Here is a 5690-nt window from a genome sequence, read left to right as displayed (position 1 = left end):
CACTTCAGATCGAAGGAATCCTCGATACACAAGTGGCCAGGTGGACTCGAAGAAAGGAGTACCTACAGTACCTCATCAAGTGGAAGAACCATCCCATTGAGGACAGTTCGTGGCTTGACACAGGTTAGATACAACGTGCAGGGTATTCTATCAAGGAGCTCATGGATCGGAGCCATGAATTTTCATCTACCCAGGAAGCCTGATGCAAGAGCATCTAGCTAAGGGAGGTCATGGTTGGAGTATTTGTCCTTGCAGACCGGAAGGAGTTTCAGTTAGTTTTTTTTAAGTTCCATTTAAATTTCTAGTTAACAGCATTTAGGACTTTACACTAAAGGCTGTCCCAGACCCCTATTTATTTTTATTTACTATTCTTTTTATTTTTAATTTATTGTCTCAAATTAACTTTAGAATATAGACAAAGATGAATAGTTATCAATGAATAACTAAAATGTAACTACTGACAGTTTAAATAATTGTACAGTGATCTTTAAGAAGGAAGGAAAAGCCACTATAATCATCCATCATAGTATTGAATAAAAAGAAGCACGAAAGAATTTTGAAAGGCAAGAAAATCTGAGTCCATATATTGCAGCCTAAAGTTATTTCTTTTTTTTTTCCTCCAAACTTAATTAATTAAGTTCATCTACCCATTTCATAACAGTGACAGAGAGCGAGAAATTATCACAGAGGCAAGAAGAAAACGCGGTCGAGTTCCATAAATCAACAGAGAGGGTTTGCAGAAGAGTCAAGTACAATTACCAACAAAGAAAGAAACAAGCATCTACAGGTACCAACAAACTTGTATCATTCACATTTACTATTTTCTTTTCAAAATCTCTGTGTATATATAGATATAAAAAAAAAATTACAGTCCAAGATACAAATATAAAGTCACAGACAAGCTACAGGACCGAACAATGAAACAGAGGTCATCCATAACAGTGTCAAATATAACTACGAGTTCATAAGTTAACCACAGAGTCAACATAATTACAATTTCATGAGTTAACAACCCAGAAGCATAAATACACAGAACCATGAAACAGTGAGGCCGAAGCCACAACCCTCGACAACAGACCAAGTAAAGACTACAAATAGCAAACACTTCGAAACAGACAGACAGAGAAATGACGAGGCATGACCCTACCCGATACAAGAGTGTAAGTGTCAGGGCAAGAGACCAACGGCCGGTGAGCCCAGTTATTCACCTACAGTGGCCACCAAACAAGGCCATAAGAATCCAAGAAATCGAACCATAAAAAGAAATTGAAAACAGGGACGAGGGTTTAAGGAGAGCTTACTTACCAGAGGAGCCGAGCCCTTGCAAACAGAGGAAGGAAGCCACGGACCAAGGTCACAATCGCCAGAGCGCTCATTGCTCTCAAGGAGCGAGAAGAATTAGTAACAGTAACAAACGAAGTAGAACCTAGTAACAGAGACCTCACCTCGACGGAGCAGCAGAGCATCGGAACAACAACATAATGACAAAGGTTAGGGTTTCTTTGGCATAGTTAAGAGGCGGGAGAAGCAAAGCTCGTGGACAAGACAGCTGTCCTCACAACATTAACTCACTAGTACCGCACCATAAAACCAATCAACCATAAAAATGATCCACGCAATCACACATTAATTATATGTCGTAAGTGATCAGGGCTGGTCCCATCACACCCGACCCAAACTAATGCCAACTTGAACCTCCTATCTCTTTGATATTTCACCCCATGTGATCTATAAATTTTGTTCTGCACCTTTTCTATTAATGGATAGAATTTGAATGGTTGGATTTATCATTTAATCACAAAAATTTCTTCCAAATCTTATGCTAGAGTTCCTATATTTGGAAGATTCAGAATCCATAATTTCTTTTAATCTATGAATTAACAAAAGTCTAAATCTAAATACAAGATCATTGGTATGTCTAGGTATAGGAAAAATTTATCCAAATACCAAAAAACATAAATTAGCTAGAATTGTCTTTTGTCAAGACTTACAAAAAGAAAACATTATTGAGACCAAAATGCCAAATTCAGGGTTTTTTATTCGTTAATCTTTGGTGGGTCTTCAAGATGGAACATTGAGGATCCATAAATCTTTTCTTTATCCAAAAGTCCAAAATTTGGAACTTCTTAATATGTCAACTGTAGGAAAATTTTAGAAATTTGATTCCCTTTTAAAACTTTGGATGATGGAATTTTGTTGTGGAATCCCTTGATCTGAAATTAATCAAAATCTAGATCATTTTAATAAATATTTTTTTTTTGGAAAATATAAATTTGCGTTTCCACATCATCTGTCACACATCACAATCCATGTCACCTCCACAACCCCACCTTCCACATCATGTCCTCGTCATTTGTGATAAATTGAATGTTGACTAGTAACGTGGGGACCACAATCTAAATAGAAGAAATTTGGAAAGGGACTTTATGAAAATTCCAAATGCCTATTGCTTGACTCATCCACAAAGCTAAATAGGCATTGATTTAGATATGATCAACAATTCTCTTTGGTTTTTTCTTAGATTGAGATGATTGAGATATTTATGAGCTTTACAACCTTGGCAACCTTGACACTTCCAAATCTTATAGTAGATTGGCCACCTCACACTTGAGTACAAGAATTGCCTGTAAATATATTGCAATGTAGAATATATGTATAGACACGTGACTATAGCCTCGAGGGTTAAGTTAATTGTTTGAGTCCCCATCATTAAAGCACATCTGCGATTGAGAGGTTATGGGTTCAAAACTCTGGACACTCTAGACACATGACTATTTCTTGCATAGAAACGAATCCTCTACTAGTTCATCATGGATCATCTATTTCATAATGTAATTTACGCCAAAAAATCTCTCATAAATAAATTTAAATGATAAAAAATAAATAAAATAAAATAAAATTATTATATTCATAATATTTATGTTCATCTTTTTATACAATTATGCATATCAATTTATATATATATAATAATATTATTATTTATTATTATAAACATTAAAAACCAACGACATCTACGTATTGGACAATACCCCTATCACATTAGCAAGTAACCACACTAAACTATTCCTATTAGAAAAATAAAGATAAACATCTTTTGAGATTTGCAATGTAAACAAACGAACAAGGATTGAAGAACTAATCAATTAAATGAGACTAGTTTGTAATGTTCACGAGAGATCTCGCTATGACAAATCAAGTTTTGTAAAAATTATGCATCGCAAATAAAACCTTCTGCAACTGCAATGCAAATAATGCAATTAACTTTCAACGGCGCGGGAACTAAATCGTGTGATAGCTCTCCTTTCTTGGATCCACTAATAACGGCCTCAGTCTAGTTCATTTGATAATAGTTTACAGTAGTGAAACTATAAACATGTTTTCAATTTCCGTAGGAGGACATTTGGTCTAGTGGTATGATTCTCGCTTTGGGTGCGAGAGGTCCCGAGTTCGATTCTCGGAATGCCCCCTTTGTTCATTTCTTTTCCGGGGAATGAAGAGCATTCTACCTGGTGCATTGCCTTTATTAGACCCTACCAACACTTGATGCATTGCCTTAAACCCTTACCAATCCCAAAGAGCTTTCCGGGGAATGAAGAGCATTGTACCTGATGCATTGCCTTAAACCCTTACCAATCCCAAAGAGCTTTCCGGGGAATGAAGAGCATTGTACCTGATGCATTGCCTTAAACCCTTATCAATACCAAAGAGCTTTCCGGGGAATGAAAGAGCATTCTACCTACCAATACCTGATGCATTGCCTTAAACCCTTACCAATACCAAAATATATTAGCATTGCCTTTAAACCCTACCAATACCTGATGCATTGCCTTAAACCCCTTTACCAATACCAAAGAGCATTCTACCTGATGCATTACCTTTAAACCCCACCACTACCTGATGCATTGCCTTAAACCCTTACCCATACCAAAATATATTAGCAGTACCAGTAAACCCCCTAAAAGTATAACAGCTTATACTTCGAAAACAATACTTTCTGTGAGATTGAACTCGGGGGGCTCTCGCACCTCAAGCCAGATTTTTATGTGCCTGGTTTATTTGATAAATACGGGGCATCCACAGGATTGAACTTGGGACTTTTCCGACCATAAACCAGCTTTTCATATTAAGCCGACTTGGTAACCTCCACAAGCTTAAGCGACAGGGATCCGTGGCGCAATGGTAGCGCGTCTGACTCCAGATCAGAAGGTTGCGTGTTCGATTCACGTCGGGTTCAGTCCCCTTTATTTTGTTTGTTTTTAGGACGTCTTGCTTTTGCTTCCGGCCGCATGTGAAGTTTCTGGTTGCTTTTGCCGCTGGAATTTCTTAAGGAAGTATAGCCTAAAGAGGCTTTTCGACAGAAGGGGCGCTATTAGGATTGAACTCGGGACGTTCTGCACCTTTTATGTTTTTTTCTTTTTCTTTCTGCTGCATGTGAAGTTTGTGGCTGCTTTTTCTTTGTTTCTGGAGATTGCGGATAGAAGTCCGCATGTGAATTTTCTGGTTGCTTTTTCTTTCTTTCTGGAGATTGCCGATATAAGCTTTTGAGGAAGTATAGCCTAAAGAGGCTTTTCGAAAGAAGGAGCGCTATTGGGATTGAACTCGGGACGTTCTGCACCTTTTATGCTTTTTATTTTCTTTCTGGCTGCATGTGAAGTTTGTGACTGCTTTTTCATTCTTTCTGGAGATTGCCGATAGAAGCTTTTCTAGGAAATATAACAGCGTAGACAATCTTCTCGAATGACGGTGCCCTAACAGGATTGAATTCGGGACCTCTTGCACCTTAAACCAGCTTTTTATGTGCCCGGTTAATTTGATAAATATGGGGTATTCACAGGATTGAACTTGGCAATTCTAGCACCTTAAACCAGCTTTTTATGTATGCTTAGTTTATGTGATAAATAAAGGGGCATTCACAGGATGGAACTTGGGACCTCTAGCACCTTAACCCAGCTTTTTATATGTGCCTAGTTTATTTGATAAATAAAGGGGCATTCACAGGATTGAACTTGGGACCTCTAGCGCCTTAAACCAGCCGCTTTTTATATGTGCCTAGTTTATTTGATAACGTGGGACCTCTAGCACCTTAACCCAGCTTTTTATATGTACCTAGTTTATTTGATAAATAAAGGGGCATTTACAGGATTGAACTTGGGATCTCTAGCACCTTAAACCAGCGGCTTTTTATATGTGCCTAGTTTATTTGATAAATAAAGGGGCATTCACAGGATTGAACCTGGGACCTCTTAACACCTTAAACCAGCTGCTTTTTATATGTGCCTAGTTTATTTGATAAATAAGGAGGCATTCACAGGATTGGACTTGGAACTTCTCACACTTTAAACCAGCTTTTTACCACAATACTTTGGCAGTACCAGTGAATCATAAAAACCCAACAGCCTATGAAACTTTCAGTAAATATTTTCTTTCCCTGAGGGAATGCAATATACGGGGCAATCCGAGAGTTGAACTCGGGACCTCTCACACCCTAAGTGAGAATCATACCAGTGGACCAATTGTCCTAGCACGCTGTGAAATTGTTGAAAACGATTTCAAGCTTCTAAAGTTAATAGAAAAAATTCAATGGAAGCCGTAAACCTAACCAAATTCGGCACATTACTTAACCTGCTAATCCTTTCATGTGCCTAAATTAAAACACGAGCTGGACGAGTCAACCCTAAGAGTATGACCGC

At 37.9% G+C, this 5690-nt stretch overlaps 2 non-coding genes across 2 annotated transcripts; both read left to right on the top strand.

The window, feature by feature from the left end:
• The first annotated feature begins 3394 nt into the window (after nucleotides 1-3394).
• TRNAP-UGG (transfer RNA proline (anticodon UGG)) lies at nucleotides 3395-3466 on the top strand. Its single transcript has one exon. It is a non-coding gene; the product is annotated as a tRNA-Pro (tRNA).
• A 696-nt stretch (nucleotides 3467-4162) lies between these two features.
• Nucleotides 4163-4234, top strand: TRNAW-CCA (transfer RNA tryptophan (anticodon CCA)). The gene has a single exon. It is a non-coding gene; the product is annotated as a tRNA-Trp (tRNA).
• Nucleotides 4235-5690: the final 1456 nt, after the last annotated feature.

This window comes from Pinus tabuliformis, chromosome 6 (assembly GCF_031772625.1).
Source record: "Pinus tabuliformis cultivar Carrire ecotype Pingquan chromosome 6, CPIR1, whole genome shotgun sequence".
Classification (NCBI taxonomy): domain Eukaryota; kingdom Viridiplantae; phylum Streptophyta; class Pinopsida; order Pinales; family Pinaceae; genus Pinus; species Pinus tabuliformis.
The sequence above is the reverse complement of the archived record's forward strand: the minus strand, read 5'-3'. Positions and strand labels throughout refer to the sequence as shown.